Genomic DNA, 19,770 nt, shown 5'->3' on the forward strand with positions numbered 1-19,770 from the left:
CGACCTTTCTCGGACGTTTGGAGCAGCGACGTGGAGTGTAAGAATTTTGGGCACTTGTTGTGAAACTTAACATGTACATATACTGTCCTCGTGTAAAGTATCGCAGAAGTTTTTCCACCTATAATTGGTTTGTCACCTGTGCATCTCCGTTTATCCTCCAGCTGATTAGGATGGGTTTTCCTGTCATACATTCCTATGTGATTCTGTTTTCTACCTCGCCTAAAAGTTCGTACGTTGAGTTTTGAATCACTCTGTATGAGGTACCCTGTGAATGCTATATTACATGACGAAACATACTTATTGTCAATATTCAAAACTACTGCATAAAATGTGAAATGAAGGCATGAAATTTATTCACACTTAAAAATAGCGGAATATATGGCACAAACTTGCTTCATGATTGCAATATGACGAATTTCCATGCCTATCATGCTTATAACAGTCAATGTTGAGCAGAGGCAACGCATAAAAAATATATGAATTAAATACATTATAATAGTATGAAAATATATCATTTATTGGTTTAAAATAATCTTAATATGAGTTTTTTTGGAACGCACATCAATATTCCTCCTCCACACGTGAGGTTTTTTATAAAAACCTAAGGATTAATGGATTAGCAATAGTCCCCGCTTCCCTTATCACAAAGTAGGAGACACGTGTCTTTATCAGCCATCTGCCGGCGATTGCATAAACCTCATGTACAATTCGCAAGAAAAAAATAAAAGTTTAGGAATTTCTCAGAAGCATCAACAGCAAAGTTAATTCAAGATTTAAAATGTTTTTACTTGCAAAATACAAGAAACCCATATTGCTTGATAGCGACATGATGGAACGAACTTCATATAACAAGCAGGGCTGAAAATTACACCAAATGTTTTCAAAAAAATTACGGTGATGGAAAAATTCATCGGAAACTTCAAATTACTATTATTATTCAAGTGTCATTTCTAAAATATTATCAGATATTATTCAAATTTAATTACAAAATATACTTATAAATTTGACAAAACTTATTTATAATAAAATATTTTTCTTTACATTCTCAGATGAAACTTAATTCAGTTTCTGAATTTTGCATTTGAAGAGATTTTTCACATATTTATCACAGATATAATAAAACTCATCGATGATATTCTCGAGAGACGAACATCTCAGCATTAACATAAGTAAATATTTTCAATATTTTGCAGAAAACAAATTGATTAAAAAAATTATTCCTTTTTTTTCATTTAATCAAACTCCAAAAAGGGTTGACAATTTCATCTCGATGAAAGAAACATGTATTTTTATTGAGATTGCATGATCAGATGGAGGTTATAGCTTGAAAAAAATATTTTCATGTTCTATTATCGCCATAATATTAACAATAATAATAAAATCGGTAAAAGTAAAAGAACGTGTAATGATGCGTGGAATGGGGCTTTTTCGTCCGAAGTCATATTATTTTACTCTCATAACAGAAAAGACGATTCTTTTCGAAATGGTATTTTAAGTGGCCATCGGAACGCATTTCCGAACGGCTTCTTCATTTATAGAGACGTTATTTTTCGTACTTCATATACATTCAGGTTGAAAAAAATTGAATTTCTTTTGGAGTTCGCACTTGTGTTGCGTTTTTAGCGATAGAAGAGAGAGATATTATCACTTTTTTTCTAAGAGGCAAAAAGAAGTAGCTACTGCTTTCCCCCGCAATGCATAAGCTATGAGCATTAAGCTAAAAGTAATGGCCGAAAACGTTGTTAGGAATTTTTTTGGAACTTGAATTACTTTTAATGTTGTTCTCAACGGTGAGGTCGGAAGAATGTTTGAGAACTCGGGAATTTCTTAAAAGTCACGTAATTCTTGAATGTTTGAAATAAAATGAAAATGCCGTTGACATTTGGTAAAATATAAAGAGTTTATCAATGAAAGAAATGGAATTTCATCGTATTCGTTAAAATAAAACTTTGTATGATCGAATTGAGAAGCATTGATTAATTTCAGTGAAACTTTCATGAGGTCATAGACGTACCGAAGCCACCTTCTTATTTCTATAGAACGTGTTTTTTTCCTTCTACGAAAGTTACTTTTATGTACAGCAGAGGTGTTCAACCTGAACTTTATTAAAAAGTATGCACAAACAAAAACACATTCAAACACATTCCTAATAAAAATAACAACGTTGCTGGAAAAAAATATTCCGGGTGCATAGCTAACAGGGGGATGACATTTTACTAGCTAACTGTTGATCCGAAAGGTATACTTCCAATTAGAAAATGTATCCAAATAACGTTTAGTAATCAGATATAACATTCATGTTTCAAGGCGTTGTATAGTTATTCAAATAAAAAATAACTTTTTATATAGTCCCCGTCTGCCCCAAAACTCAATTAGAAAGTGGTTGTCCTGTCTCTGCAGATGCCAACAAGAACAACTCCATGTTTTTATGTGCTATATTCAGCAAGATATTCAAATTCGAAAACGAAGGAAAGTTGAGAAAAAAAAACCCTCCAAATGCAGAAAAAAAACCGTTTTATGCATTTAAACGCTGTTTTCCTCTCAAATTTCCCTCCGTTCTTTTAATTCAAATATTTCAGTGAATATTGCACTTAGAAACATTGGATTTTTTTGTTAGAATCAGGAGAGACAGGGAAGCAACTGCCTAATTTTTTTATTTTGATAGCTATACCTACCCCTTGAAACATGAATGGCATATCTGAGTACTACCCTCAATGGTTCCGCAGTGAATTGCCATACCCTCTGTTTGTTGTGCAGCCTGTATACATATTTAATAGCTAACTCCTTCAGGCCTAATGGAAAGACTTTTCAGTCCATTGAGGCTGCAAAGTGTTTGTATTTTGTTTATTATATATTGGTACTTGTGTATTATGCGTGTGTATTTGTGTAACATATGTCTAAATTTGTGTATTGAATATTTGTATTTGTGAAATAAAAAATAAAATAGATTATAGCTGCAAAAGTTTATTTTCATGTTGTATTATTGTCATAATATTAACAGTAATAATAAAATCTAGAAAAGTATAAAAAAGAATAATAGTGCGTGGAATAAGGATTTTTCGTCCGATGACTTATTAGTTTACGCTCATAATAGAAAAGGCGATTCTTTCCGAAATGGTATTTTAAGTGGCCATCGGAACGCATTTCCGAACGGCTCCTTTCATTTATAGAGACGTTCTTTTTCGCACTTCATATGCATTCAGGTGGAAAAAATTGAATTTCTTTTCGAGTTCGCACTTGTGTTGCGTTTTTAGCGATAGAAGTGAGAGAGAGAGATATTATCACTTTTTTTTTTCTAAGAGGCAAAAGAAGTAGCTGCTGCTTTCCTACGCAATGCATAAGCTATGAGCATTAAGCTAAAAGTAATGGCCGAAAATGTTGTTAGGAATTTTTTCCGAACTTGAATTACCTTTTTAATGTTGTTCTCAACGGTAAGGTCGGAAGAATGTTTGAGAACTGGGAAATTTCTTGAAAGTCAGGTAATTCTCTACTATTCGAAAGAAAATGAAAACGCCATTGGCATTTGGTAAAATATAAAGAGTCAATCAAATAAAATGAAATTCCACATCGTATTCATTACAATAAAGTTTTATGATTCAAATTCAGTATTCTTAAAACTGGCCAATTTCAACGAAAATTTCTTATGAGAATATGTGTGTAGAGAAGTTAGCTTCTTTTTCCTGCTACGAAAATTCTCTCTATGTGCACTAGACAGAAATAAACGTTTTCGTCTGTACCTATCTCTCCGCAAGCTGTCTTCTGACTTACAAAATGCCTATGATGGGTGTGTGAAGAGTAAGACAAGTATGCGCTTGTATGTCAGTAATGTAGTGCATGTATGTGTGAGAGAAAATATCTTAAAGTTAAATCGGGATTTGGTCGCTGGAAAAAAATTGGTCGTGAAGAAATTTCAGTCCAAATTATCATAAATTTGCCGCCGAAACCGTACAGCGTCCAGGTAATGCATGTTTCTGAAGCTCAGCTTCATGCCGTCATAGTAGCTGTTTCCTCATTAACTCAGAATCTTCCTTATTGAATGAGAGTAGTTATCTCGAAAATGGAAGATTTAACGATGTTGAATTAGAAAATTGCGATTTTTTTCACCAGTCCAAAGTAACTGCATCAGAAATAGCAGAAAAACGCCAAACTCGAATGGCAGGATCAGTTTGCCTACCATCATGCTTGGCCACTGAGATTACGGACGGAGATACCACTGCAGATGAAGAACTGGTGTTTTATTCTACTGCCGACGGTGTAGCCGGTGATTCCTTCAGACCCTGGACCAGATTCCTCTTTGGTGGTGCCGAGATAATCTTGTTTTTCTGCTTTGAATTTCAGTAAAGGGGGAATGAACAGTTCCTGTAATTGGATGTATGAAATATATTACAGTTCACACATTGGAGGCGATCATTGCCCTGAATGTTGGGCAGGATCTATTCCCGTGAGGGAGAATGCATTTTATTTCAGGAGCGCTGCATCCTGAGCTCGATGGCCCTCCATAGACTGAAACACTAAATGTATTTCTTGGGACATCGCTACCCCTCAACTTTTATCTTTATGTGACTAAGAGACTTGGGTTCGAAAAACATTTTCACCTCAAACTTAGGCAGCTCTACTTCCCAGATAGGCATTTTGGCACCACTGCGATCTCGACGGAACTGCTGAACATTGACGATCTCGAAATTCAGCTCTAGTAGTGACTCTCGTATATCATCTCCTGATGCATTGAACTCCGGGCGTTTGAACACCACGGTCACAGGTTAAAATTGATGAATTTCCCCCTCACAAAATTTAGCGATGCGGCTATGATGTCCGAGATATTTCGGAGAAATCACAATCTTGTCTCACACCGATTTTACCCCGGTGCATAGTTTTCCCAGATCCTTAGAGATTGCCCTCCATTTCCATTGCTGGAAATCTGAATTGTCGGGATTTTCATATTTTTAACAGCGTTCTGGAAAACGCAGGATTCGATTTCATCTGCAGTGAAAGGAGAGACGTCATTGGCTGTTTGGTGGGAATCTCAGTGTATATTTTATGCCAATGTATATTGTTTTACTCCAAGATGAAGGAGAAAGGGCTCTTTTGAGCTGGATGCTCTGTATAACGTTCAATGGTCACGGCCAATGCTATCTATGCATGACATTCCGAATAGTGAAAAAAATAAATTAAATGAAACACTCGATCATAAGATTTTACTGACACACTACAGAAAGTACATAAACATTTCTCTAAATAATTTCTAACAAATTGATGCATACCAGAAATTTCTGTGCTTTATGCCCAACCCGAATATCATCTTTTCCCAGAATTTGGCTCTTTCTTACTTTCAAAACACACGCAACTTAGGTCTATCGCCATCTAAGGGCAGTTTACCACCAAGTGAGTTGTGCTGGAAGTGTAAGTGTGTGTCCTAATAGTCTGAGTGTGTATCTAGTGTTGTGTCTGATTTTTAAGTTCTGCCATCTATATTTCAGAAGTGAAGTGAAATAACTGAATTGCATTTGGGCCTTTTGTATTGCAATGGGTCTCTTGCTCTCTGTGGCGAGACTTTTTAAAAAGTAGATCACCTCGCATGATCGCCTCGAATTCGGGAACCACAGAAAACCAACTTCAGCCGACCACTACTGTGGCGACGGTAGGGTTCGAACTCGGGACTTCGCGATGCGAGTCCGTCATTATGACCACTCCAACGCCACAGCGGCAAACGTTTGCCTCTGCATGTAATGTGTAGAACATTTATTTCTCAGATGTGTTGTGATGTCTTCTCTGCTGTGTCGCCATCTGGGGCGGATAATGTTGAAGTTTAGAGAGGCTACAATCTCTCTATTCTTCGCATGAAGCTGCTGATGCGTGTTAAAGGAGAGAGAAGAGTTGTTTCTTCTCTTGTATATTGCTTAGCATACTTTCCCGATTTGCAAGAGGACCCGAGTTCTATTCCCGGGGAATAAAACAAGCGGTCCCCCCACCACCAAAGTTCGTCTCAGCAATAGTATCCACAAAAGCTCTTTCTTTGATAAGGTGAATTCGACTGTTGGCAGAATGTCTAATCTTCGACGATTGCTGCCATCTATCTACCTTGGAAGTTCGGTAATAACAATCCAGTAGGTTATTCCACTTAAGCTTGTAAGGCGTGATCGCTCGCTCCCTGAATAGAGAATGAGTTCTTAACTGCAGACTGCATGCCCCAATGGCAATCATTGATTTTGTATTCATTGGTAGATGAACTTTACGTCAACCTCTCCCCCTCTCTACCCGGTATAATTAAACTACATACATAAAATATAAAAAATGCCCTGCGAAGCTACGTTCAAAATGATATCAGAAACGCAGGGGGGGGATGAGGGACTACGCGGGCACACAGTATGATAGAAGAAGCTGTAGCAGAGTCAGTATCACTATTGTAGGGCGCCCCTGCGAGGGGTCACCATGAATTGTGTACTGGACTCCAGGCGCATCCAGTTCACGGGTGTCCAGAGTACGTTGTTCATGAGAGAGCTAACAAGATATATCGTCCGTCATCCTGAAGACTGTTGGGATATAATATTCGTGACATTAAGGCTGGCGCAACACAGCAAGCGATATGCAGCATGCAACTCCACGCGGATTGATTAAAAACCTGAATTTCAAGCTTTTTAACCAATCTGCGTCAAGCTGCATGCTGATCTACATTAACGGGCCACCACTGCAAACCAGGGTTTTCTCACTGGAAGTAGGATACCCACCTAGAAATATTTTACTGTACTACTTGAATTGACGTCACAACCAATCACTCGTGCAAATTGGCCTTCGTTCCCTACACAAAGCCGATTCGACACCCTGTTTAATTATACTTCCATTTTTTTTTTCTCAAGATAAATATGTTTTTGTTGATATATTTCTTTTTCCCATGTACATGATTAATTACTATCGCGGGTATAGAGGAGATCCATCCAATTAACTTTTTTTTTTCTTATTTCGTGCCAGTGAAACACTAGATTTAAGTCATGGGTAGATTTACTGATGTGATTTGATATGCGGATGTGACTAATTACTTGCATACTATCCAAAAAAAAAAAGTGTTTACGATTCGTTTCTGACTTATTGCGTTCCAGTGGCTGTGATTTAATTAAGCGTATGCGAGGGAATAGCATAATGTTACAATTTTATGGAGTTTATTCACGTCAATGTGATAATTCTCGGATTAAATTTCTGAGACGAGACAAATTTCTTCAAGCATTCTTGTTTGTTTGATATTAATTCATAAAAAAAATAACTAATATGATTATTTGGTCATTTTTTCGATTCGGGTAGTAAATAATTCTTGCTTTGTGTTGGGGATTATGAATGGTATTTCATTGCTACCCGATACATATCTTCAAATCTTTTTTAGACGAAATTACATTTTCTGTTTATTTGAAGTAACTTTAATTATAATTTATTAAAGGAACTTTGATAAATTGAAGTAATTAGGTAAAAATATGCAGTAACTAACCCTGATAGAGCCAAGCTTTCATTTTCTTTTTTGGAATTTTCAAAATGTTTTTGCATTTTTGATACTTAAAAAATTCGTTAGAGAGAAACACATAAATGTCCTCAAATCTTTATTTTTTTTTCAATTTTGTTTTTTGTGAAAAAATTAATATTTAATTCACTTCATTCAAAAAATAATCCAAGATGATGTAAAGTCTATTCTTCTTCACATACAATTTTTTTGGATTGTATTGCCAAATTGTATGTAATTCATCACACTTTCTGCTGAAAGACATCTTAAAAATTTAGAATCAATTTTTTTCAATTTTTCAATTCATTTATATTCAATTTGCAAGTCTGTGAGCTTGACTGTAATCTATCTTTCACAAAAAGTCAACTAAAAATAGCGAGTTATTTTTTATCCAGCCGTACTGAGAGTAGCATTTCTGAGAAAAATTTTCTGGTTGTTCCCGCAGGTTGCGGGTAAAATAACTTTAAATGATCTTAATTCTTATCACTTTAACCGCCCTTCCACCTGCAGCTCAGGTTGGGAACTTCAGTGGGCTGGTAGGTGATGATTTATCATGGTTTCACTTATGGGTTATAGTAGACTATTCCTAATCCGGCATATATCAGATTAAAGTCCGCGGATTACTGGGATCTAGTTGGGAAAAAAAAATCCACATCTGAATAGTATAAACTCTTGCACTCGGACATGCAGAGCCATGCCCTTCCATTCTACACTCGCAGGAAGCCTGCCTTGAAATGCCAGATTATACCATGACCAGGTAATAGAGAATCTAGGTTACAAAAAGTAAAATTTTTCCCTGAATAAAAATTCCTGATTCCTTCTAAATTTGAGAAAAAAAATACCTGTAACATGTATTTAAATCGATTTTGCTTCTCTTCTGATATCTTTCAATGTAAGCACTCATTCGCTTTGTTTTATGGATCGATTATAAAACAATGCAGAATGTTCGAGTGCTATATGAATAATAAGATTTTCATTTTAAAATATCCAAAAATATATATAATATTTACAAAAATATAGAAAACATATCATTCAATTATAAGGAATTACCATTTTAGTTAATTTAAACGAACTGAAATATGGTAAATGAAGGAATAATTGGAAGAAGTAATAACTAATTTACATTTTATTAAACGATATATATCGAAGCACCACAAAATATACATGGTAGTTGCTTAATCCCCCCCCCCTGCTGCATTTTACTGGCCAACCAGTGATACTAGACACACTCCCCTTCAAACAACGTGTAGAACTCAGATATGTCATTCATGTTTCAAAGGGCTGTATAGTTATTAAAATAAAATAAAAGAAATTACTTGTAACACGTACTTTTTATTACGCAGTTAGAAAGTTGTTGCCCTGTTTTTGCCGATGTCAACAATTCAATATTTACTGCGATATTTTAATTAAAAAATCGGAGAAAAGTTGGGAAAGAACAGAATAAATAAGGGAAAGGAGCGTTTTTCGTTACTTTTTGGTGTTGTTTCCCAATTTTTTCCGTTCAATCAACGGTTCACCACTAAAATGCGACAAGGGGTATTAATCACCCTGTATATTTCCGTACATTATATTTTTATTGTTCCATAATACATCCGTATTTAAAGACACACAAGTAATATCTCAGTATCTCAGTCGTTTCAGGCCGACGTATACGCCAAAGAATTCCATAAAAATATAATCGAACTTCAAGCACTTTACATAGTATAGTATATTTACTAAATATAAAAAATAATAAAGTTCTAAAACGGTGCAGAATGGTTTTCTAACAAACAAAAAATATTTTCTTTAAAAAAAAATACAGTTTTATTATATGTATTTATATACGTATATATCAGCTTGTAAGAACGTATTGACCTTGGTAGAAATTGAGCTCCATTCTTTTATATGCAATGCCCTCTTCTTCCACGCTGCAACTTACTTCGGTTCTTTTTCCTGTTCCCAAAGAAATATAAAAGGAAAAAAAAAATCCTATCCGTGAAAACCGAAGAAGTGCTTCCCATGTACCAAACCTTTTCCTCATATCTTCGTGTGTCCCACTTTCTTCTTGTGGTTGCACTTTATTGCTTCTTTCTGCAAGTGGCGAAAGTGAAATCGAATATCAATGGCTATTCCTTTTTATATTTTGTTTTATCTTCTTTTTTTTTTCCTATTTGCATCACGAATATCAGGGCGATATATCGACCATTCTTTTTTACTTGTCCTGTACCTTAAGGTACGATGCACGGATAACTGGATTTCTGTGAAGATAGAAAGATAATTTTTTTTTTTGCTTAGAAACTGCAAGGTAAGTCTAATTAATAATAGGTTACGCAGATTTTCATAAATCTAATTTCAGCGATTTAGATTCGCGAGAGAAAACCGGTGATATATCATCACATTTTATATTTAAAAAATATATAATCCTATTCATTGCCAATTCACATGTACTGGTAGAGCTAAATCTCGTGAACACTGATTTGTGAAGAAGTAAAATAATATAAAGTTCAACAATGAAATATCATCTACAAAAATTTGGAAAAAAATTATATTTTAATACTGTGAATAGCACTTATAAAAAATCTCACAGCACTTTCTATATTCTGAATTAACTCTCAGAAGCCCAAGCTCAGTTTGATTTTTACTCTGATTCATTTATTTTTTTTGCATTTTATTTTTTTCCGTAAATTATTTTTTTTCAACTCTGTAAATTTGTATCAACTAGTATTTGTATATCTAGTAGATATAATGATACAAATTTACAGTATGTATTGTATTAAATTTCAATACACATGAAATGTTTCCGCATATTCTATCTAGTAAGAATGTCCTCCTATAGTTAAATCCCGAATAAAAAGGTGGTAGAGGAATTGACAATATGTATGTTGAGATCATAAGTAAATGGTGGATAAGTAAAATTTTATTTTCTGTAACATGTTACACTGAACGTGTTAAATTATGTATAATCACCGATTGTTATGCATTACCACCAATCTGTCTGGTAAGTTTGATAGACTTTTTTTGATCACTTACACCGTTAATCATGCAAACGCAGTTGGTAAGTTTGATAATGAGGAAATTAACATTTTGATTCGACCACGTTTCAGTTTTGCTTCCATGCGATACGTGCGCTTCACATATTTTCCCATAAAGATGAAATTAAATTCAAAAAGCATAAAAGTCATTATTAGCCTCGTAATATCGACTTCTGTCTCATGTATCAACATGTGCAACGAAACAAAGATTACCAATGGAATCATCATCCTAGATTGGAACGCTGATTAATTCAGTAATTTATTGAAGATTCACCATTTCTACAAATACGAGAGTGTAGGATTATACATAACCACCTCTAACTGAGAAAAATTCGCATTATATGAAAAAATTTGTCAAAAAAACACTGAAATAAAGCTAAATATTTTATGTATAATAAATATTAATATCATGGTAGCGAATAAGCAATTATTTATCCTGTATATCATGTGCAAATTATAAATAATCAAATAATGATAGATCACTTAAAATATAAACAAATTCTGTTATCACCAATAAAAGTAGAAGAAAATGTATTTTTTCCTACTTTAGCCATCTTTTTTATATAATGTTTTTATAAATATCACGATCCACACACACACATGCACACCGCTGGTATAAAAACTTGACAACATGCGTCAACATTGATGTGAATCATTTTTAACGAAAAATCTCTGAACCATTTTTTCTAATTCGCATTAACCAATTTCTGTAATTAGTTTTAGATCACAAAACAAATCTTTAGGGGTAAAAAAAACATATAATTTTCAATCATCTTCCATTTTATAAAAAGATGGATGCATTAATTTAGCATTTATTCTCCTCCAAAGACCAAGTAAATCTAAAATTAATTTTGAAAGAGAGCAATTGATTATAAGAAATACTTTGCATGGATACATTTGGTTGTTGGAATTGGATCTGAACAGTAGATACCAATTTAAAAATGTTCTGATTTCATTTATTTATCTAATTTTTTTGTACTTTAAAAAAAATTAAAAAATACTAACGAAATATATTATTGAGACAAATTCTGAAAATACTTGATTTTCAAAACATGTAAAATATTTACACCTATATATATTACTATGTTTAGCCAATATTTTCGGGTCAGTTCTTTTAATAAAACAATTTTGAAAATGCTCTTTGTTGATTAACATTGAATAATTATTATTAATGTAACTAAATATATTTTTATTGTCTTACAAGCGAGGCATGTTTTAATGGTTCTAATTATAAGATTATCGAATTTATTTTTACTTATTTTAAAATTAATTTTTTTTAGTAATTGTAATTGTAATTTTAATTGTAATTAGGTGAGGGCAAAGTAATTTTTCATCTTAACCCTCGATGGCCCAGTATATATTTTAATTTACATGGCAAATACATGTTACGTCAATTTCGTCTGGTATTCCTTTTTCTCAATTCTTCTGTTATTTTAGAAATTGAATACTTTTTTTATCTACAAAGAGTTGATTCCTTGCATTGGGTTTCATTTTTGTGAGCTGCTGGAATTTTACGTGCACAATAATTTGTAAGAATACATCAATTTAGGGAATTAGAAATAAACTCCAAGGTGAAAACTATACATATTAAATGAGCAAGATGAACGGTATAGTTTACTCTCAATTAACTAGTTTAGCTGGTTAAAAATTCACTCTAATTAGTTAAATTGCCGTGTTGATGTATTGTTTCAATTAAAGGTAAGGTAATAGCTTCAATTTACTTCAGTTTTTGTACAATTGGTTTTTTTTAATACGTTTCATGGAATTGAACCATAGACGTTAAAGTTCATTATTTATATTCGAAATAAACATATTTACTATCATGCTACTGTAGAAATAAAAAAAATTTTCCTCATTTGCGTTCAATTTTGATTTATGAATTCTTGATAAATAATCCATTCAAAACACATTATATGTATGTTATATATTTATATTATTATTAAATCTACTACACAAAGGAAAACGTTAATGGATATATTTATATCCACGTATAAAAAAGTAATTGAATTTTGTTTTTATTTATTTTTTTTTGCCGTTTTCGTATTCAATTCCTTTCTTTCTTAATTACGTTTCCAGACAATATAAGAAACGTAATTTAGAAGTTCTTTAAAGGTAGTTTGCGTTGATGTTCTTTTAAAGAAATCTCCAGAGTTTTGGAGTTGGGGAATTGTCTTCATTTCTTTTTCTCTTGAATTTCATCAGATATGCTACTGAATATATGTGTGACAACCACGTAACTTTCTCTGAAAAGGTGCTTCTTTTCCAGTTTTTTTTTCGCCTTAAAACACTTCTAAACCCATTAAGGTTTTTTTTTTCATCTCCTTTATTCTCAGAAACAAAGCAAAGAAATATAAATGGTTATTGTATCCTTCTTTTTTTATTCCGCTTCCATTGTTTCTGCATTTTTTTCTGTGCGTCTCTGTTTCTTCGGGCGTCATTGGGACAATGGGAGCATTGTATGTAATATGCTTGTGCGTTTCTTGGTATTTCGGGATCTTCTCGTTAATAGAGAAACGGAGTAATGGCTGGAAATACTTTGTCCTTTTATTTTTTCTTCTGTCTCTATGTTAAGTGCAGGAGTCTTTTCTGATCTCTTAATTTTCGTGATTTTATCCAAGCTTTTCCAAGAATTTAACATACATAGATCTCTAGAAGTTTTGAGTCTTCTCTCATTCCTGTTTTAGTTTTATTAATTTCAATACGACGATTAGAAGTCACTTTTATATCCAGTGATGAGTTTTTTTTCATTGTCCTGCTATTAAGTGATGTTATGTAAGAAGAATATTGATGAAATTAGATTTTTCTATCGCGTGACGTTCAACTTCTCTGCTCAGATGGCAATATATTGTATATAAGTCTCTTTTTTTTTTAATTTCATGATCTCAAATTTGTAAATAATATTTTTCCAACATGCGATGCTGTGGTTTTTTTGATTCATTTCAATTTTCTTCCATCATGAACTGAAAGAGAAATTTTGCCACTTTCCCAATATATTAACCAGCCAGACTCCGGAATACAAAGAAATCTTTATTTTTTTATTTTTTTTTTTTTTTTTGGGACAAGTGACTTATACCCGTTTGTAATTTGAGCACAGAATTATTGTTCGATATTTTGATTCTAATTATAAAATATAGCCAATAGTTAAGGCAATATATATATATAGGGTGATTGCAATTAAAGTCCCCGTAATCTCAGTAGTTTGTCTCAAAAACTGCTGATCCGTTACAGCCAATTTTTTAAGATTTCATAATGAGACCATGGGACAAAAATTTGTGAAATAAAAAAACATCGTTAAATTTCCGTCAATCAGGTGAAAAATGTTGTGTTTTTTTCATTGAGTTTTTTTTCTCATGGACCATATAGCGGGTATACTAAATTTCAATGGAATATGTCCTCCAGAATCGGCGCTACATTAAATCGGAGTAGTGCCAATATACTGACGGGCGCTACATAGGTCTGAGCATAGGTCAGAGCATACTGAAACTACTCAAACCTAGGTAGCGCCCATTCTGGTAGGCATATTCTATCGAGACTAGGTATATACGCTATATGTGCCGTGGAAAATGTAAAATGCAATAAAAAAAGGCGCCACTTTATCACCTGCTGGCCAAAAATTGAAATACTTTTTTTTTATTTCATAAATCTCTCTCTCATGCTCTCAATAAGATATACTATAAATTATGTTGTATTCGGATGAGCAGTTTTTGAGAGAAACTACTCAGGGTACACAGGAACGGAATTTTAATTATGATAACCTTGTGTATATTAAATCTATTCCCTGAAAAATAAAGTTATTGAAGTGTGAATACACGGATTCGGAATTTCACTAAATAAGACCTAAAGTAGTGTATGGTATTTGTACGTCATATTTATGGTATTCTTACGTGGGGGAGTTTGCGTTGAGACATTTCCAAGAAATCTCCAGAATTTTTTCGGGAAGATGCGTTGCTGAATATGTATGTGTAACAACCCCGTAACTTTTCCTTTTTCTCAATAGGTGTTTCATTTTTTTCACCTCAAAACACTTCTGAACCCCCCCCCCCGTTAAGACTTCCTTTTTTTTATCTTCTCTCTTCTAAGAAACAAAACAAAGAAATACAGTCAATGCCACTTATTAGAGAGAATTACGGATAATGATATCTTTCAGGTATTGTAATCACTTTTGCAAAGAACGGAACGGACCAATATCATAACATCAGAAAAATTTATAGAAATAGCTGTGTATGGAAATATTTTGATGTTCTTTTTTTTTTGATGAAGTCTTTTCTGATCTCTTAATTTTTGTGATTTTATGCACGTCTTTCCAAGAATTTAACGTACGTGAAGAATCTCTAGAGATTTTAAGTTTTAACTTTATAAATTTCAATACCAGAAATGTCATTCATGTGAAAAGAATTGTTCAGAAATCTCAAAAGCTAAATTTCGAATTTTTTGATACGTGTGAAATTTATATTATTCTTCAACATTTTGTTTCAAATTGTAAAGTAAAGACAGTTGCTCTGATAATATGGCGTTGTCTCATAAACTCGTAAATAATTGATAAAAGTTGAAGGAATTGATATATATTTGATTGTTAGAGGAAAAAAAATACTCACGGAGAGGGATTTTTTTTCTGGTATAAGGTCGATATAGAAAGCACTGCAATAAACAAATCCTGGAAATATGATTAATATAATTAGATTTCTATAAAATTCAGGGTGTACGATTAGCACCTGATTTCTAAATTGTTTTCTAACTTGCGGTTACATAATATTTTTATTGTGATGTTGACATTGGTTATTATGGAAGTGAAGTCATTTTACCTTACGAATATGATCACCGGCTGCACCTTCACGAACGTTTCAGACGCAAAAGAGATTGAAGAAACTGATGCGCTTTCTTGCAGCACCATCTGTCAACAACATTTATGATAAAGATGATTGGAGCATAAAATTATTTTAATTTTTATCCCCTTTGGGTCCAAATAGTGTTTGTTTATGTTTTGTATTGTTCAGTAAGTGTATAATTCAGTAAAGTCAACTAAATCAAAATTGGGAAAAAAGTTATCACCTATTTTTATAATGTGTTGAATACGTCTAATTTCATTCAAAGAACATGTACGGATCTTATTTACCATTTGAAAAGTTTGTTACAAATAATCTAATTTATATGTGATAAAAAATTCTAGGATGATATCACTCTCCGCTATCCATACGAAGGCTTTTAACGGCTGGCTGATGCGAAGATATATTTTAAAAAGAGATATAATTTTTTCAACTGCACCTTTGCGGGGAATCCAACCCACGTCCTTTCACATTCCGTGTGAACGCCGTAGACCACTAGACTATAAAATCAACGAATGCCGCAATCTTTCCTTGCAGCTCGTGTACACTGAACGGGACCGTACATGGACAGTCGGACCTTACTCAGGAATTTCCTCTATCTCCTAAATGTATCTACATCAACCAGTTGTTAAAACCTTCGAATTAATAACAGAGGGTGATATCATCCTCGGATAAGTCGTCGCCTGGCGGCAGTGTCAGCAACTGTGAGCTTTGGCCCGAGTTAGGTCCAGTTCAGTGCACAAGAGCTCCAAGGAAAGATTGTGCGTTCGTTGACTTTGTAGGCTAATGGTCTAGGATGTTCAACCAGAAAGTTAAAGGAAGTGGTTTCGATTCCCCGCAATGGCAGTTGAATTTTCTCTCTTTCCAAAATATATCTTCGCATAAGCCAGCTCTTAAAAATTGATCAAAAAATATTCGCAAAAACAGAAAACAAACCATTCTTACAAGAAATTATTATCTGTTTTCATCATTGTTGGATTCACAGTGAAGGATGATATTAAAACTAATTCTTCATTTTTATCAACATATATTTATTTTTGTGCTGATTACATTTTATAAATTTTTCCTTGTGATGGTAAAAATAGTATATGGGGGGGGGGGGGGAAGTTTTTTTTTTTTTTTTTTTTTTCTTCATTATTTTCATGGGAACATTGCAAATATCTGTGTAGATACAAAAATGATCAAATTTGAGTAAGAATTTTAATTCTTTCGGAAGAGAAGTAAAAATAAATGTTTTTATTTTATTATTAAAGTTTTTCGGTTTAATACCTCACAGCTGTTTCCCAAGTATCTTCGATTGCGGGGAAACGAAATGTAATTTTGAAAGCAATTTGTTTCATTTTAAGTTTTTCGTCTTTTCTACTTTTTCATTGCTTTTGATTTTTTTTCTTCTTAGTAACCTGTCAAAGAAACTAGAACTTGTCTGTGACAGTGAGGAAGAGAGAAACGAAAAGAAAAAAAAAATGCACTCTTCTCCTATCGATTCATCGACAAAAATTCCAATGGTAATAGATCCAAGACTTCCCAGAGACATTGTCACGTTTTTGGTCTTGACACCTTATCGACTTGAGAAGACTAAGAGTACCCCATAGAACAACTCGAATAATTCTTGGCCAATTCAGTCACAGCTGCTTGGTGTAATGAATCGAATATATATATATATATATATATATATATATATATATATATATATTCTTATTTCTTAGAAACACGAAAACTACTGTATCTTATCAGTGAAGTTGTGTTATATTGTTTGTTTTTAAAAATATCAAGAATCAGACATTTTTGGTAGCTCTTGAAAATTGATCAAACAAATATTTTCAGTATTACACAGGAATTCTACAGAGCTATATGGTTTTTCTTTTCTGATAACAGTGAAAATAGAGAGGATGAAAAAATAATTTTGACGTTAATACGTCTCAACCCGTCACTGGGAGCATTCGCAAAATGTTGCCCGACGAAATTATTTAAACTCTCATATATCTCAGGACGTACCCACCGCAAGTCAAAAGCAGTCGTATCGTCAGATGCACATTGCAAAGGTGCGTTCTATGATATCACTCCGGCTTTGATATATCTTCGCGTCTAGGCACCAGGGAGGCTGCTCTAATTCGTAATAAAATGTGTTTTACGCTATATCTCAAGCAGTTCCCAACGGAAATAGACGGCGATGGCAATACCTACCACGTGATAAAGACTAAGACTCAAAGACACAAAGAACATATTCAGGTCGAAACTTGTGAGAACACGTTCGTGTGTATGACACAGCCAACCCCAATTTTTTCTAAAGTACGTGTTGCTCTAAGCTTCTTATCGACATTTTTTTTTAAATTCATGATAGCATTTTCAAGAAATTTTGACTATAGTGAAAGGAGTGAAAATTTTTCACATGCTTGATTACTCTGTGTGTAAATCATATTTCACTGATGAAAACATATATTAGATTCAAGAAAGGGTGATAGACATACGGTAGCACCAGCAAGACCACGAAACAGTTACAACTTTGACAACATAGATACGTTAGGCTCCATACATATACCGTATATACTCGTGTATATGCCGACCCCAAAAAATTCCGTGCATTTCAGAGAAAAAATTCTTACATTTTCATGCAAAATGAATAGCTTGCGGAAATTTACATTAGAAAATGATTCATACTTTTCAATTCGTTTTTTCTGAGTCTTCAAGCTTATCGTAATCCATCAGATCATGATAGGGGGTGCGGCATCTTCGTTTTCGTCCTCATCTGGGCGGTCATAGTCATTGTTACTTTCAAAGAGAATATAATCTTCAGTTCCGTCAATCGCATTGCTGATGCAACACTTTTTGAAGGATTGGATGATAATTTCGGCGGAAACAGAATTCCACGCCTCATGTACCCATTGGCACACTAGGTTAAAGTCAGGTTTCTTCAAGGCACCACTTTTTGTAGTTTCTTCATCATCGGAACTCATCAATTCGATCCTCAAATTCCTTAAATAGTCTTTGAGAGGCTTGTAGATGCTCACATCTAAAGGCTGTGCAATCGACGTTAGCCCACCTTGTATCAAAGCCAATGAGGTTTTCGATTTCTTTGCCTCGGTTGACATTATCGGTTCTGTGGGTTTGAACATATCCCATATCAATAATGCCGGTTTCTCGAACTCTTCTACAAAAATGTCTACTGATTTCGGAGGTCAATATTTTTTCATCTAAAACTGACCCGAGTATAAGCCGACTCGCCCACTTGAGGAACGAATTTTTCCACAAAAAAACTCGGCTTATACACAAGTATATACGGTACTTAGAACGCACATTCTATATGTACTGGCTCATTAAAAATCCCTCAGAGAAATGTGTATGGAATGTGCGTGGTTAAGTAGTAGTAATCTTAAGAAAGGCTGGCTCTGTAATTTTAATACCCGACGCATAAGTAAAACTTTAGATGATTTGGGTTGAGAGACACTGGATTTATTATCCTTTACTGTAGAATTCTACTTATTGACTAACAAATGGAATGGTCACACATGATTCAAAGCTGAATTTTATTCTACTTGTATTAAATGACCTCTTCTCTGTTATCTCAGCAATTTGAGGTTCTTTAAGAATTGTATGATATCTTTAAAGTCGCGAAAAATGTCTTACGCGCAACAGAATTTTATTAAGTTATTCTTGTACTAATGATCGTATCTGCAGGTATATTTACTGCAGATTATTTATTTATTATTTATGATTATTTATTTATTATTTATGATTATTTATTATTTATGATTATTTATTTATTATTTATGATTATTTATTTATTATTTATGATTATTTATTTATTATTTATGATTATTTATTATTTATGATTATTTATTATTTATGATTATTTATTATTTATGATTATTTATGATTATTTATGATTATTTATTTATTATTTATTTATTATTTATGATTATTTATTATTTATGATTATTTATGATTATTTATGATTATTTATTTATTATTTATTTATTATTTATGATTATTTATTTATTATTTATTTAGAAAGATTTTATAATTAGGGCTATATAGTGAGAGTTGTTTCATCTCTTTGTTCCGCTTGCCGCCTTGGCTCAGTGGGCGTACTCGCGGAGTTGCTGTGTGACATCACGGCTAATTTTTTCTCTCAGACGGCATCAGCTTACAAAACGTACACGTACTGTATTGAAAATTATTCTTTTGAATTTTAGTTCCTTATTTTAAAGTTTTATGTGAGTTATCTTTTGTTTATGGTTTGTTTTAGTTACATTGGTATGCACGGGGGGTATTTATATATTTTTTGTGATTCTTGTGTAAATCAGTGACTAACAAATATGAACTCTTGTGCCATTGCAATGTGCAAGAACAATTCTCAAAGACAAAGAAACTTGAGATCAAATCGCTTATCATACTTTCCCTGAAGACCCAGTGACTTGTGAAATATGGATGTCTGATTGTAAGTGACTCGATC

Source organism: Pholcus phalangioides, unplaced genomic scaffold (genome assembly GCF_987345545.1).
Source record: "Pholcus phalangioides strain wild (caught in Gottingen) unplaced genomic scaffold, Ppha-v1.0 ptg000008l_1, whole genome shotgun sequence".
Taxonomy (NCBI): Eukaryota; Metazoa; Arthropoda; class Arachnida; order Araneae; family Pholcidae; genus Pholcus; species Pholcus phalangioides.